The sequence below is a fragment of the Anomaloglossus baeobatrachus genome, chromosome 7, assembly GCF_048569485.1.
Source record: "Anomaloglossus baeobatrachus isolate aAnoBae1 chromosome 7, aAnoBae1.hap1, whole genome shotgun sequence".
In the NCBI taxonomy this organism is placed as follows: Eukaryota; Metazoa; Chordata; class Amphibia; order Anura; family Aromobatidae; genus Anomaloglossus; species Anomaloglossus baeobatrachus.
This window is the reverse complement of record NC_134359.1, coordinates 239,691,623-239,709,459: the sequence shown is the minus strand read 5'-3', so window position 1 is coordinate 239,709,459 and position 17,837 is coordinate 239,691,623.

The following is a 17,837-nucleotide window of genomic DNA, read 5'->3' as shown; positions in this document are numbered from 1 at the left end:
ATTTTGTAATATCTTAGTATATCCAAAAAATAATTAATCCCTCTGCAACTTTAATTTTACTAACATGAAGTTTTAAAATGTATAAAAATTCAGCAGAAATGAACTTTATGTAAAAAACCGATTTGATATCAAGTAATGTCTTATGCCAATTTGTGTTGTTGTTATTATTTTGGTATTGCATTTGTTTGCTATTTAAAGGGGTGGTCCACTACAAAGTAAAGTGGCGACATCAATGTAAAACTTTGACAGAAGGCTTTTTCTAAATACCTTGTGTTGTCCATTCTGCCTGTGAGCGACGCTATCACTGTCCGCTCATCTCCCATCATGTGACCCAGGCTGCAGTGACCTCTGATGTCCAGTGATGTCACGTCAACTTCCAGAATTGGAAGTTGACCCAGCATCACCGAGGCGGTACCCAGTATCCATGAGTGAAAGGGCTGTGGGCGGAGTTGCCAACCAGCAACCAATCCCAGTTACAGAAGTTATGTAGATGAAGGTTCGGGTCTGCGGTTAAGACGTGGGAAGTAAAGGAATCATATTTGTCCTGTAACCCGCTAAAGAAGATGTCCCAGTGATATTGGGGATGAGCATCTTGCATGAACTGGACCAGATCATGTTTACAAAGCAAGGCCCCAGCTACTGGAAGAGGGCCACCACACATAAGCCTACCCAGGAAGCCTTGCAATATTTAGAAAAGTGTCCCAGACCACCAGTCTGTGGGGGTCATCAGGGTTCCTAGGAAAGGTCCTGTGGGTCTGCCAACTGAGCTAGAAAGTGTGCTACACCTGCTGGTCTGGACTTACTATAACCTTGAAGGGATGGAAGTGCTCATCGAGCTGGCAGTGGACCGAGAGGTGATGGTTGCTCGCACACTGGCTGGGGTCCAACAAGGACGAGTCCTGGTTAGGGCCGTGAATGTGGGCCCCTGAGAGTCACCTTGCGGCTGACTACAGAACTGGCCCATGCATGGAGTTGAGGTGGTGAGCCAGAAGAAGGAAAGCCTTGACTTCCAGAAGGTCACAACCCCAGTGGTAGCGGCCCTGTAAAGTCTGGAGGTCTGCATACTACCCAGATCCCTGGGAAAAACAAAGGAAGAGTGGGACGTGCTCAAGACAAAAATGTGGGACTCCGTCAGATGAAACACTGGATAACCCAGGGGCAGAAGCCTAGCAAAGAAGAAAGAGACAACCTCAATGCCGAGATGATGAATTTCCTACAACAATGGGATAAACTAGACGTCATGGTGACAGTACTGTACTGTAGGAAACAACACCCCAAAGATCCTGAGGCAAGGTGGCAGATCCCAAGAGGCCTGACCCAAGAAGTTGCCAAGGAAGTTCATGAATTTGGGGCCACTTCAACCCAGCAAAGGCATACCAGTGGCTACAGCGGTATGTGTACTACCCCCAGTTGAAATCTTTAGTGGAAGAAGTTTGCTGGCAGTGTTGAGAGTGCAATCTTGTCAAAAGCTTTGAACAGCGGGCTCCCTGTCCAAACCATATGAACCAAAGAGCTGCTAGAAGTCTTGATGATCAGCTATTTCCTTGTAAGGTATTCGGCTCAGGGGTTATAATACTGCCTGGTCATGACCAATCACTTTTCCAAGTTTGCCGTGCTTATCATGACTGGAGATCAGTCTACTGAGTTGGCAGTATGGGCCAACTGTCAACACTTCATCTTCTGAGTGTATGGGTGCCCGTAGCGGATCCAGTCTAACCAGGGCACATGTTTCCAGGGCAAGATGATAGAGGAGCTATATTGCCTGTTTGGCATTGAGCGGTCCAGTACCAGTCCCTATCACCCTCAGGGTAATGCTGCATGCAAGCACTTCAACCAGGCGCTACTCCAAATACTGAGAAAAATGGAGGAAGATGAGAAAGTGCGTTGGCCAGACTATCTGCCAGAACTGGGTCTGGGCCTACAACAACGCCTCCATCCCACTACAGACCACACCCTATTTCTCTTACTGTTCAGAGGAGCTAGGAAAGAGGTCTTTGAACTAAACCTGTAGCAGCCCGAAGAACCTGATGGAACGGACTCCCACCTCATGGGTGAAGGAGCATTGTCAATGGTTGCAGACCATCCGGCGGTTAGCTGGTCAGCAGCTACACAGGAAAATACACACTGGTCACAGCCCAGTCCAGGAAATATCACTTCAACTTGGAGACTGAGTCCTAGTCCGAGAGAAGTGCCCGAAGGGAAAACTAAGTGAGAGATCGCAAGTACAGCATTACAAACTAATTTAACGGGTGTATGCTGATGGTCTGGTGTATAAGGTACAGATTGAAGATAGGATGGCTGTCCCCAGAGTCCTTCCCAAAAACATGCTGAGGCCAGGTCGGGCCAAAGTCCCTGCCGCTCTACTGACAGCAGGTATCCCTGTCTGGCTGCCTGAGTCCGTGGTGTCCAGGTACGACGGCGACTAAGACTGGTGGACTGTTCCTGACACAGTGGGGGGCTAACAGCCCTCGGGCACTGTAGATTCCTTGGGTGAGCCATTACCGCCTTGGGGAGAAGTGCACCAAGATCCTCCTGAAACCCTGGTGACAGACATTCCCCTGAGAGACCACCAGGACTCACCAGAGAGCAGGGACCTCTGGAGATCCCTGGGGTTCCACCAGTCAGATATGTTGAACAGTGTGCCTTGTCTGTACTGTCAATGTCATTTTCCTCTTCCTTAGGTGCTGTGTACATGCTAAATGCTCCCTTGTAATGCTGCGTAATGAAGAGGGATGACAAGGGAGACAACGAGAGAGCTGGGCGCTCTTGTATAGCACTGATGTAAGCCTTGTAAACGTGAAGAGTTGATCTTTTGCTGCCTGACCATTGACTTTGTTTCACCAACCGGTTGCCTCGTCCCTTTACTCTGATCTGCTACCCTTTAGGTATACTGACTCCGGACTGTGACCTGACTATGCCTCTGCCTATCCCTTAATCTTGACGTGATCTCCTGGTACCTAACCCTGGAACATTTGACTATCCCGCTTGACGACTTGCCCGTGTCACATTTGAAATAGAAGAAGGCGCATAGCGCTGAAACATGTAGTCCCTTGCTGGATTGCATTTTATTTGTGTGGAGTTTCTTCTATTTTTTGTATGACATAATGGATTAATAAAGAAGAAGATTTTCATAACTTTGGTGAAATTTCATCTTTTTGCTGGATCCCAATTCTTCTAAATTTCAATTTTGTTTGGGCATACTCCCTGCCTGGATCCCTGCAGAGAACAAGGTGAACACAGACCATTGCATAAGAGGAACTCCTTTGTGGCGAGCTGGCTACATGTTTTATACATTGTTTGACATATATATATATATATATATATATATATATATATATACACGTATATGATATATATATACGTATATATATATATATATATATACTGTATGTATATATATATATATATACATATATATATATATATATATATATACTGTATGTATGTATATATATATATATATATATATATATATATATACTGTATATAGCAACTTGGCCACCGGGGTTATTTTTAGACTCCTTTTTCCTGTAATTTTAGAAAGAGTTTTCAACAGCCTCATTATAATCAGAGACAGGGATACAATGACAGGTGACATCTCTATACACAGTGGTTAACAAATGATCCACCAATCACAATAGGCAATGTCACAGCTCCACCTGCTCCTACTTCCTACACAGTAACCTATACACATGCTCATTAGATGCTTTAACCCAAAAGGTAGAGTCCGAGCCAGTCTATTGCTGTTAATGTACATGTGCATTTGCTGAAAGAACAGGTAGAGTGAATCTAGAATAGACCAGTGGTAAAATATGGAAGAAAACATCAATAAAATAAAAATAAATTTAACTGAAAAGCTTGATTGGGTCATTTCCTGATGACACATTCCCTTTAATTAGCGTTTTTGTTTGCTTACGCTTTGGTGATAGCACTGAAATGTAATAGCTTTGTCAGTCAGCGAGCATACAAAAGAGGACGGTGAATGCGTGTATGGACGTAAATGTGTCTAGAGCTATCATGTCATCTGTTTATGTTTCTTTTATAGTACTATTATAAGTTTCCTTTAATCCTTCCTTTGTGATTTCATTCTACACCTCCACACTTGACACAATGGGAAGAGGAAAGGTTTATTTTATTTATGGGTTTTGTTAGGCAGTCATCTAGCAAACCGTCTGACACTGATTCTTTTTGAAGTTAATTGATTTATTTATGTAAAACATTTCCAATGAGGTTTTTTATCTGAGTTCTGCAGCAATACAACTACTTCTAAATTGCATTTATAAAATGACAATTTCACAAGGCAATTATGAAAAGTTCAGCCTTTTGTTTTGCATGTCTTGATGAGAAGTCGCATCTAATGAAGCATTTCAAATTCAGATTTTCTATTGCGAACATCACAGCGTACAGTTAATAAATTGAAAGGTATATATTTAAGCGGTTAGCACCGAGATCCCTAATGACTGGAGAAAAGTTTGTTTAGATAATATAATTATAAATTCATGAGAACAATTGTAAGATTCTGAAACTAAATTGGGAACGGAGATTATTATTTTTCTTTCAAGAAGAATTATATATTAAAGGGTAGATCAAGTTTTAGCAAAAAAATGTTATTAATTCTATAAAAAAAAAAAAAAAAAAAGAAATTAAAAAAAGGTTTTTATTATTAGGTAAACTGTCTGTATCTATTCCTCATGATTTTCAAGATCTTCACTTGCTGACACTCTATAGAAACTTTTATTGACCACTACTGATGGATACAAATTGAGTGAGTTCATATGGGTTTAACTTGACTTAGAAGTCCAATAAAATCCATAGGAAAATGTGCACAGATTTACTACTTTAGATCTTGTAATTTCCCTTTTCCAAAAACAAAACAATAAAATTAAATAAATGTATAATCCGCATAGCAGTGATCTATCGTCGATGTATATGACCGCTGCAGCCTGTGTGTCATGGTCGTCCCCCTGCTGTTTTGAGACCAGTGACAGTCTTAGGACTGCAGCCTCCCATCTCCATCTTAACTCCTCATTTACACAAAGTTTCCTTTCCTTTGGCGCCTCATGAGTTAATTCCAGGTTTTGTTGCCAGCAGCTCTGAGCAGGGCAGATCACAGCTGTTGCTGCTTTGGGTCAATGCCCATTTAGGTAAAATACTGGAGCCTTCCCAGCAGTCCTTGCTGGTGTTAGAATCATTTCTACTTTGGCCGGCCTGGTGGAAGGTACTGCTGAGGTTTTTTCCTGTGCCCATTCACCTTCTACGGTTTAGTTTGGTATTTTGTATCTGTCTGTTTATTCCCCCCTTCTGTCTTTCCTTTCCCTCTGTGTTTATTAGTTGAGTGGCATGTCTGGTGTACTCGTTGGCCTACTCACTAGACAGGGAGAGTTTAGGGTCAACTGAGGGACCCAGGTGTCCTGTGCGCTGATAGGTTGAAAGAACCTGTATAGGGAGACTAGGGAGTTCAGGAGTCAATTTGGGGTGAGTGCAGGAGGTGCCCCTTCATTCCTCTCCCTAGTGGCAGGGACCTCGGTTGTATCATTACCCCAGTGTGTTCCCCTTTTTGTGGTGTTTTTTGGTAGTGTCAGATGCCGTTGGTCTGATTGCGTGTGTCACTCATTATATATGGACATCTTCTACTCCATGCGTGACACTGATTGAATGCAGCAGTCACTCGCACCACTGGAGCGCCTAGGATTGCTAAGGCAAGGACACCACTTGTTTTTCCTAATTGAAAAAGGGTTGTCCAGGAGTTTACTATTGATGGCTTCTCCTTATGATAGGTCATCAATATCTGATCTTTGTTGGTGCGACACCTGGTACCCCCATCAATCAGCTGCTCCCGATGTCAGAGGTGGCCAGATGTGCTGTCTTTATAGAATAAAGATTTTACAGATTTTACCCATGAAATGAGAGCAAAAGATCAGACAAGGAGGAGAAAGAAGCAAATTTCGTTGATAAGAAATATTTCAAAGTTGCTTCTTTTCATATGAACTGTTGATTTATAAATTTAAAATTACAGTTAATCATTAATGTAGAACTCAATTCTTAGGGGGGCTTTGCACACTACGACATCGCAGGTGCGATGTCGGTGGGGTCAAATCGAAAGTGACGCACATCCGGTGTCGCAGTCGCTATCGTAGTGTGCAAATCCTTTTTGATATGATTAACGAGCGCAAAAGCTCGTGTAGGGTCCGACATTTCCATAATGCCGGTACAGTGACAGGCACGATGTTGTTTCTCGTTCCTGCGGCCGCACACATCGCTGTGTATGAAGCCGCAGGAGCGAGGAACATCTCCTACCTGCGTCCCGGCTGCAATGCGGAAGGACGTAGTTGGGCGGGATGTTTACGTCCCGCTCATCTCCGCCCCTCCGCTGCTATTGGCCGCCTGCCGTGTGACGTCGCTATGAAGGAGGCGGTTTTCCGGCCAGAGCGACGTAGCAGGGCAGGTAAGTGCATGTGAAGCTGGCGTAGCGATAATGTTCGCTACGTCAGCAATCACAAGATATCGCTGCTGCGACAGGGGCGGGGACTATCGCGCTCGACATCGTAGCATCGGCTTGCGATGTCGCAGCGTGCAAAGTACCCCTTAGTGGAGATGAGCAGATCTGAACTTTTAAGTTCCGTGTTCGTACCAAACACAGACTTTACATGTAAATGAGTGTTCACGTTCGGAGTTTAGCTGCTTTACGACTCCCGAGCACTGAAATCAGCATTATTGTTCTCGGGTACATTCAATGCTCAGCCCAGTGCGAGCCTCTTACAGTGTTTGATTGGCTCACACTAGGGATAAAATCAGCGTGATCAGATGTAGTGTGTAACAAAAAATAAATAGTTCAGCCAGACTTTAGATAAATTTCTGTTCTGGACCCGGACTTGATCTGAACCCCAATAGAAGTCACAGATTGTGCAGTTCTGGTCTCCGCCCACATGCAACCAGCCACCCCAGATGTTTATGAGTGGCTACATGTGAGCAGAGACCAGAACTGCCCAATCAGTGACTTCTATTTGTAGGTCAGGTCAAGTCCGGGTCCAGAACAGAACTTTATCTAAAGTTGGCTGAACCCGCCAAACTCAACTTCTACCAGTCCGCTCATCTCTAATTCTTAGCAGATCTCTCCAAATTTACCAGGATCTGTCAATGATCTGCAAAAAAATAGATAATTTCATGAGCAACCGAGCGTCTTCTGAAAGCTAACCTTTTGTGTGATGCTTATTATGCTTCTCCAAGCTAAATGTTTACTAGGTGTCCCTTCGTTCCTCTGTTCCAAACTCCCCAGTGCACTAAGTTTGCTCAGATCACAGTTCTGTAATTGTTTTATGTATTGTAATTTATATATTCCCCTGCCTCACCACACACAATAGATAGCTGTCAGCCGAATCAGTTAGATGGCAGCTATCTCTTCTCCTATGTGTCAGTGTTTTCTATGAGGAAGCTGCTGCCAGACTTTTCTGTTGGTGGCTTATCTGGCTAGGAAGAGGTATACCATCAGTCCAAAATCTGACATGCTGAATCCTTATCTTCCCCTACATTATATGTAGGGAAGAGTAAGGAGGCCCACCAAACACAGCACACTATATTAGCGGGTTCAGCCGATATTAGTCTAATGTTTAGGGGGGGCTTAACTCTACAGAGATTGATCCACAATAAAAACATCAACATCCTATATTAACTTCTTAATGGCCATTAACATAAAGTGGTAAATACTCCCTGAAAGGGAAAATGTTTTCCAGTCCGTTGTTGTTTCATGACCTGTTTACACATGCTGACTCCCACTTTGAATGCGCTAGGAATCGTTCAGTGCATATGAGCTGCCAAGAACAATGGCAGCTTGTAATGCCCATACCAACATCTCCGTGCTGTCCTGCCCCCCTCCCCTGGAGGTACGTCTACTCTCACCTGCCTAGCAGTCCTGCAGTGGTTGCCCTGTCCTCGGTCCATGCTGCTGTCTCCAAAGCCTGTGTACACCTCATAGGTTTCCTGTTTCTGCCTGAATGGTATTATGCGGCCATGCCACTTTACTTTAAGGGTCAGTGCACCCTGATTCGGAAGTGCCTCTCAGGTCAGCTGAGATGTTGCAGTTATTTAAGGCACCTTTCCCTTAAGGGAAGTGCCTGGGCAGCAAGTTATTTATGTTGATAGTTCTCAGTTCCCATTTTGCTGCTGTTGTCATTGTGCTTAGTTCTGCTGCTGAGTTGTGACTCTGTTTCAGTGCACTCCTTATCTGCTGCTACTGCTACGCCGGCTGTCTGCTATTATATCAGCAGCTGCAAGTATCCATGCCGGTCTCTGCTGCCGTAACCATCCATCCCAGATGGATCCTTGACTCTGCTGCTGTCACTGCTACCAGAGACTATACTGTGTCCGTGACGCCAGCTGTCGGACTACCGCAGATCCCATGGGGCTGACCTTTGCTGGCAGCTTACCAGCGTGTGTATCTGCTGCCACCTCCAGTGGCAGTAGTGAAGACTTGGCGGCCGGTCGAGTTTGCTTCCCCAGGCAAGTGAATGGTACTTTCGGTCCAGTGGACCCACTAATACAACACTCACCCCACGAGTATAACATAGCTCATACGCACTGAACGATTCAGAGTCCTGTTTTCACAGGATAATGTGCTGCCAAGATCGATAATTATTTGGGTAAATCAAAAGATCATTTCAAGTGACGAAGGAGCATTTAGCTCATATGTCGGGTGATCGTCAGCCTGTTTACACTGCAGGATTATTATGAAAGAGCATTCCTACTCTGTTTCCCCGAAAATAAGACACTGTCATATTTTTTTTTTGCCGTGAAAATAGCAGTAGGTCTTATTTTCAGGGTAGGGCTTATTCTCGGGGAAACATGGTTGGGAGAAAGTTAACCCCCACACAAAAATGAAGATCTTCCTTCCTAGGATTGTTATACTTACCAGACCCTGGGCATCTGCGTGGCTCCGAGGCCCTTCTGTGATCCTCGGTGGGTGCTCTCAGCAGGTACGCTGCACGCAGGTATGCCGTCCTCCCATGCTTCTGGTTGACACTCACACATCAGATTGCACACACACTCATATATACATATACACACTTTTGCTACATCACTTGATTTGGTGTGTGTGTGTGTGCGTGTGTGCGTGTACAATCTCCTGTGTGTGTGTGATCTCATGTGTGTTCCGCCGCAGGTCCTTGATGCGTTCCACGGCTCCCGGTCGGCGTCTAGTGAGTATGACCGCAAGGTCTTCTGTCTTCTTTCTTCTTTCTTTTGGGGAGTATCCGCTTTCTACAATGAAAAGTCCTTCAGTATTCTTTAACTTTTTTAGCTGTATGGACACTTCATTAGACTAGGTCTTATTGTCGGGGGAGGTCTTATATTTAGGCCTTGCTAAAAACTCCTGCTAGGCCTTATTTTCGGGGAAACATGGTAATAACACTCATTCACGATTATCCTGCAGTAGACTTTTTTAGAATTATTTGGATGACTTTTGTGCCAATCTTTTTCAACAATTTTTCTATTCAACTTGAAGCCCTTAGACCAGGCACCACTCAGGTGAGCTGACTACGTTCCTTATCAATTGTATCTTGAGTTATATTTGCTCCTGAGAACGATAGTGTTAACCAATATGGCCACCATTATAACTTCACCATGGCTGTCACCAAGCTTTTTCGGACACCATATGGCAACAATGGGGGCTATATTGGGAGCCGTAAAGGAGGCTGTAATGATATCCAGTTGACCGTAACACACCCAGCTTTCTCAGAAACTGTTATAACTAAGAAACCATGTAACAAAAATTTCATTAACTTGACAGTAGAGGACAAGTCAAGAATTTATATTTTCAGGGGATTTGTTTTATGTTGGCCAGGCATGCTCTTTAATAGTAGCATAAATGATTGCTGTAGCATTGCAGTGCAGCATAATAATCCACGGTGTGCACCTGTCATGCCGCCGTTACCATCATGTTCCATAACAATTATGTAGCTAAGTGCTCTCTGTAGAATATCTACCCTTAACAAACAAAACGCTCAGTACTATAAAATGTAATAGATTTCTAAAGATGCTTTGTAACAAATAGCCAAAATTGCCTGCGGCATCTACAGGATACATTTTCAGAGGGACATAACAATGGATTTTAATTCTGTTACCAGTGTACTTAGAAAATCATCAATAATTCCACTTGCACAAGCGATGTAAACATATTGCAGGACAATGGCGTGTACAGCGCTTGTTTTAACCGCAGAGTCTTGTAATTGGTGCCAACGTATTACCGCGAAAAACGGTGCAGCTGGACGCAGTAATCGGGAGCTCATGTCTCAGTGCCCCGGTGGTAGAACAGTCATTGCTCCATTGTATATGTATATTCAAATTGTCTCTTCAGAGAGGAAGGAGACGAACTCTAGTGCCTCTTTTTGGAAGTATATGTACAGTGGTACCTTGCTTAACGAGAACAATCCGTTCTGGGACTGTGCTTGTTAATCAAGTTACTCGTTCAGCAGAGCAAGATTTCCCATAGGAAATCATTGCAATGCTGACGATCCGTTCCACAATGTGTTAAATGTCCCATCCTGGTCCCCTATTCTATCATTCCACACATGCAAAAATGCACACAAACGCACACAAACATGTACAAACACACACAAGCTCACACAAACACACACAAACACACAAGCGTACATGCACACACACATATTATATGCTCATCTTACCTTCCGTTCCATCGCCGGTCTCCTGGGACTTGCTGTTCTCCGGTGCGGGCCGTGTATCAGGTAACCATAATGACGAGGGCGGAACTTCCTGCCAGAGTGCGGACGTCAAAGGCAGAGCCGCTTGCCTCTGATTGGCCAGCGCGCTGCCTTTGACAAGCGGTGACAGGAACCAGGAAGTTCCTGCTTCGTTGCTATGGATGCCGATGCCTGGAGTGGAGCAGAGCAGAGCAGAGTGGCGCGGCGCACTACAGGACCCAAGAGGCCGGCGATGAAACGGAAGGTACAGATATTATATGCTCACCTTACCTTCCTTTCCACCGCCGGCCTCATGGTACTTGTAGTTTGCCGCGATGTACCTGGGAACTACAAGAACCATGAGGCCGGCAGTGGAACGGAAGGTAAGGTGAGCATAATACTGTATGTGTATGAGTGCGTGTGTGTTTGTGTGTGTTTTTGCGTATATGTGTGTGTTTGTGTGGACTGCAAGTGCGGGTTAGAGTGTGGTGGATGTATGGAACCGGAAGTGTGTGCGGTGAGGATTTTGCTCGTACAGCAAAGCTTTCTCGTAAAGCGGGTTACAAATTTACAGAAAGCTTTGCTTGTTAAGTGAAATTCTCGTTAAGTGGGTTACTCATTAAGCGAGGTACCACTTTATATGCACTTAAAGCACCACACCATTGGTTTTTAATTTAGCACAGGAGTGGTGCTTTAAATATGTCCCCTGCCTCCTGTGTTAAACTCACCTGACGCCATCATCTGCGGCAGCTCCAGGTCATAACTCAATACAAGTCTATGAGAACCTCGTTTTTGCTCTCATAGAGTTGTATTGAGAGCTTGTGTGGCGCCCTTGAGGCGTCAGGTGCCACAGGGTATTGCATCTAACCCCGGGATTCCTGGAAGGCCAGTGCCGGTAAATACCATTCAAGCACACATACCCATGCCCTTTTCCCCAGACTAGGTAACCTGGCTAGGGACGGATCTAATGGATTGCCACCTATCGGGTGATAGCCTGACAGAGAGTCGGTGGGGATGAGGAGACCTGGGATGCCTGCCACGCTATGATCACGCAGTCAGCCCAGGGGCAGGAGCAGCAGGAGATCCGGAGAGCACAGGTGAAGGCCCGTAACCTCCAGGAAAAACAGCACCTCCGGCGGGCAAGTTGCAACGCCCGAGGGGCGCTGTACCAGGGTGTGGAAGAATTGTTTAACCTGGTAAAGGGATGGGGCTTCATCGCAGAGTCGGGACTGGGACAAAGAGTCTTTGTCTCCCGGCGGGATGTGAGGGGCCATCTCCCAAAAGGAAACCTTTCTTAGACCTACACCCAGGTGATATGGTCTCGTTCACCTGGCACTATGGGGAGTGTGGCTGGTACGCCCTGGATGTGGTGAAATCTCCAGCAGGGGCTTCTGCAGCATCACCGGTCCCCAATTCCATACCAGCACCAGTCTCACCAGTACCACCAGGATACAGTAGAGGTGCACAGGATCAATGTACCCAGACTCTGAGCAATGATCCCAGGAGCCGGCTGACCCGGATTCCCCCTTTCCAAGCCCATGGTAGCTGAAAACAGTTTGCTACCAGTTTTGCTTTTTGTTTCCTGCTTTAGTGTAAGATAAGTGATGTGTTGATAAGTATGGACCACAAGCTTCTGGACTGGTAGTAACAAAAACTTTCAGTGTAAATAGGTGGACCAATTGTGCAAACTACCAGAGTAATACTTCAACACAGTCTTTCGAAGAGGAGACCAGGGACTCCGGGTTGTGGGTGGCAGGAGGGGTGCCTCATGTAAATATGTTTTATTGCAACGTTCAAGAAAAATGCCTCCCTTGCACGGGAAGAAAGTTCCAAGTTTGTCTTGCATATTGAAAATGTGGTATTTTGTTGTTTATGTCCGCAGCCGGAGGATGTGCTGGGGTTTACCAAGGGGGAATGTGGTGCCCCTGAGGCATCAGGTGCCACAGGGTATTACATCTAACCCCAGGATTCCTGGAAGACCAGTACTGGTAAATACCATTCAAACACACACACCCATGCCCTTTTCCCCAGACTGGGTAACAGGCTAGGTACGGATCTAATGGATGGCCACCTATTGGTAGGGACACATCCAATCCACTAGTCAGACACCTGGGAGGAGGAGGGGCTAGTTAGTGAAGTTGACGGGAAACAGACATCTTGTCAGACAGTCAGTCGGAAGACAGTAAGTCAGAAGACGTTCAGTCAGTAAGACGTCCGGTCAGTTCAAAAGTCAATGCTCTGACAAAGAGTGTAAAGTGACTGATTGGGCTAAAAGGAGTATGGTCACCCAGGAGATTACGATGTGAGTACTCACGGGACCGAGCACCAGTGGGGTGCAGAGACCTAGTTCAGGAAAATGCTTCAAGCTCACCTGATAAATCTGCCCGGTGAGGGAATCATCAGGGTTTCTCACCAATGTTAGTGTCCAGGGCACAGCAGCAAAGAGGGAACCCGGGAACGGGGACAGAGGTCCGTCCCAAGAGAGGTTCATGCTGGTTGCCATACGGACCAGGACTGTGACAACAGTAGGGGACCCCAAAATGCTCCAGACCACGGGGACCCACCAACTACAGACGGGTTTAAGGAAGTGAAGCTCATCAGGTCACTACACTGGCACTGGGATCAAGGGAATATCGGATCACCTGAGGCCCAGATTGGTAGAGACCAGCACCAGCTGGGTTGCAGCTACTCCGAACCAGTGAGTAAAGCACAAGTTAAATTGCAACCCCTGTGTTGTCTGAATTCTTCCTACACCTCTGCGTCACCAACTTTCACCATACTACAACCACCATCATTTTTCCTTGGGACTTAGTTCTACTTGCGGAGGGCCATAACATCCAAGCTGCTTAATACCACCAGCCCCAGCAGTGAGAGACTTCACAGCGGTGGCTTTCCCCACGTAGCCGCATACTGCAAGTGGCATCACGAAAAACATTTTATTTTTATTTTCCTTTTTGTTTCCCCCTTTTTTAAGTGACCCCAGGATCACGGAAGGCCATCGGCCACTCGTGATACATCTCAGAGTATTCAAAGCCCGGGACTGAGTACACCAAGGCCCTGGGGTGTGTCACTTGTTATGTAACTTCTGACTTGCGGCCAGTTAGAAGTTATCTTCACAAGACAGTCAAAAAAGAATGAATCCAAGTGTCATGCTAGGTACAGGGAAGTACCAAGCGAGTGGCGAAAGGTAACAGAAGGGAACCCCTGCGTCTAGGGAAGGGAGAGATGGTGACCCTTGACTAATGCCGGCGTCACACAGTACGATATATCGTACGATCGCACAAGCGATCGTACCCGCCCCCATCGCTTGTGCGTCACGGGCAATCAGTTGCCCGTGACGCACAAAGTCGTTAACCCCCGTCACATGCACTTACCTGCCGGATGAAGTCGCTGTGGGCGGCGAACTTCCTCTTCCTGAAGGGGGTGGGACGTTCGGCGTCACAGCGACGTCACACAGCGGCCGACCAATAGAAGCGGAGGGGCGGAGATGAGCGGGACGTAACATCCCGCCCACCTCCTTCCTTCAGCATTGCCGGCGGGATGCAGGTAAGCTGTGTTCGTCGTCCCCGGGGTGTTACATGGAGCAATGTGTGCTGCGTCAGGAACGATGAACAACCGGAGCACAGAAAAAGGACCGACATTTTGAAAATGAACGACGTGTCAATGAGCAACGATAAGGTGAGTATTTTTGCTCATTCACAGTCATTCGGAGGTGTCACACGGTACGACACCTCTAACGATGCCGGATATACGTCACGGAATCCGTGACCCCGACAACATATCGCCCGATATATCGTACCGTGTGACGCTGGCATAAGCCTACCACTGGTCCCTGAGGTTCCCTCACCATACTAGATAGATTCCACACCTATGCACCCAGCCGGATACCTAGTGCTGGACCCTTAATAGGGAACGGGTGGGATGAGCTCTTCGTCAACTTCATTAAATGCTAAAGGAAGACACAAGGAGGACACACAGGGGGGAAAGTGCGTTAACGACTTATCCACAGATGACACAGGCAGGAGTTCAGCAAAGCTTCAGCAATGATACAATAGATGAGAGCAAGCCACCTGCTTGCATCCAAAACTTGAATGAACGGAATACCAGCACCAGTCCTTGCGGGAGGCACCAATGTGGGTTCAATCACTGGTCTGTGTATCAAGAGCCGAGGCTGTAACTCTCTCTCATTGACTGACAGCCAGCATAGCATTAGAGAAGATTAACCCTATATATGCAGGTTAATAGCATTTTTTCACATAACAGGTTCCTTTGAACAACAAATGTCATGTGTCCCTATGCTGCCATGTAAGAAGAAGATGGCAGGTCTATTTGAGTATTCAATAAAAAGGGCTTGTTTGCTAGATATCCGCTTGAATATTTTCATGTAATGCAACCCTTTGCCCATGAGATTTCGTGACTATATAAGCCATATCCGTGTATTTCTGTATAGATTTCCAGGATAAATAAAAGAGAAACAGTACAATGCAAAGTTTTAGGAGATGATGCTTCAGAACTGTTATATTCAAGCATAAAACAGATGTGTCGGGATGGCTGATCTCTGTTTCAGGTTTTGTCTGCTTGTTACAGTCATGTAAAATGTAAAAAAAAAACAATATGTTGCAATCCCGCAATAAATGTGGTACTGGCAGCCATGTCAGATACCAGACACAATAGAATTAGTGCTACTCTTGCAAGCATGGGAGATATGGACAGATGCACAGGAGTGCACAGATGTCTGCTGACGGAAAGAAGAGCGGGGATGTGGATGTCAACAAACACAAAACATTATTCCAACAGTTTTCAAATTTGCATTAAAGCAGAATTCTCAAGTTCGAAAATGATCCCCTATCCTATGGATAGGGCATATGTCTCAATCACTGAGGGTCCGACTGCTGCACCTGCCACCGATACCCAGAACTGGGGCTATGAAGCGCCCTGTGCGAAAAAAGTGGAGATTGCTCATGTACAGGTGTACGAAAAGAAAGTGCGCTCACCCTGGTGACAAAGAGCGCACGGCCGGCAATGGAACCAATGCAATTCAAAAGAAAAATATTTCAACGTCAAAGCTAAAATAAAATCAATTCTCTTTTTTGCTTCTTCTAAAGTAGCAATGAGCTATATGAAGCATAGAGGACAACATGATGGCCTAAACCATGATGCCTAAAACTAGTGATTGGAGGACCTGGACTGTAAAAGTCCGGATCCTGCTGCAGGAGGCTCAGGATGAACAGAGGAGGGCACATCATCGTGGGCGCAGAGATCTGCTCATCCCCCTCCCCCCCGTCTAGGGGTCTTACCCCCAGACCTCCACCTCTATTACATACAACTCCATTCCCATGATCTAAACCGGGCAGCATTTTGAATACGCCCCGCATCACTTGACAAATTACGTCATAAATGGAAGGAGCCCGTACATTCTAGCATCTACCTGTATTTTTAGTGTACGATCTAGACGCACGCAGCTCCGGAAGTGAATATGCGACCTGGAAGTGTGACGCCCTGGCCAGGCCAGGTAGTCACAAATAGGCCCCTACACAGCACCTTCCCTCTCAGGTGACATCAGCCGACCTTCAAAACCCTAGTCACCCCCCTCAGGGCTAGATAGACACACCAGGGGGGGGAACCAGGTGGTTGGAAGACGCCCACCAAGGAGTCCAGACAACCTGGGGCGGGGAAGTAAACAGAGTAGTCTGAGAGTTCAAGTTGGAGAGGAGTGTGGGCTGGAGCTGTGTCCAGCTCCAGCAGAGGCAAATGCCCCAAATTGAACAGCGCCAGGGTAGGAGCCCTGGTGCCACTGGCTAGGAGGCAGACTCCTGCAGGAGCCGGGAAGACGGCTTGGTCGAACCGAGGTGGACCGGGACAGAGTTGTAGCCCTCTGGTACCGACCCGGGGAACCAACTCGGAAACCGGAGCACACAGGGGGGTACTTGGACCCTGAAGCCGGGACCAGAAGCGACTGGAACCGGTTAATTTACCGATTGAGGCCAGGACTAGTGGTCCTGTCCCACCCAAAGTCCCGATTGAAGACAACAGCCCACCGAGGGGGATAGAAGGCCACCACCAGGGCTCAGAGATCCCACGGGCCAGCGTCTGCGGGCAAGGGCTCCTTAGGCTACAACCTGCCGGGAGCAGACTCCTGAAGTTGCAAGCACAGGCAGTCCATCATTCTAAAAAGTGCAGGAGAAAGACAGAGACCACCAGCCGGGTGGGGGACCAGAACGCAGCCGCCTGTGGGCACCGACCACCATCACCTTGGTTTACCAGAGACTTGTGTGTTTCCTTCAATAGTGAGTACACCAGCACCCTGCGGTCGCCCATCTCCCTGCACCAACAAATCCCCAACGGGTCCCGGGGCCACCATCCCTGCCCACGGAGGGGTTAACAACTTGCTGCACAACATCTCCCCCGGGTGCCCCGTAACTGCAGCGGTGGTGTCCAAACTCACCACACACCGTGGGTGGCGTCACGAACCTAGTATGGCCCAGCCCGTACATATCCGTCCTACATCCACCACCCCCAACCCCAGTCATTCGGAGTGTCCGCGGGATCCCGCAGGTCCGGAGACTCTCGAGCCACCCACCGGAAGGCCCGGACCCGAGCAGCGGCACAGAAGCAGCGGCTGCCATGACATGGAGCTTCAGTGAGTACATCGCGCTAGCTCCTATCCCCCTATCTCTTCCACCAACATTTTTAATAGCCGGACTCTGGTTCCCATAGACTTATATGGGTACCAGATTCCGGACCAGAACCGGATTTTTAAAAAAAAATTAGCAGGGACCCGCCAGCACCGGTTTTCTGCGAGTTCGCCCATCTCTACTTAAAACCAATAATCAGAAGGTTTAGCATATTTTACAACAGTAAAGATAAATCGATAGGTAGAGTGATCCACTGATTCAGTTGATAAATAGATAAATATGCTATATCTAAAAAAGTATTGCTCACAATTGTATAAAATGCAGATTGTGGCTATACATTCTGTCTTTACTAACATTTATGAAAGATTGTCTCATTCTAAAGAGGTTCCGCCTGGGGCAGATATGTCATTGTTGCAGCCGCACGGGCCCAAGAGATTAGGGCTCCATTTATTCCTGCAAAGCAGGTGGATTTGTGTATTATGATGAACTGGTAGGGGTGCTTTACACGCTG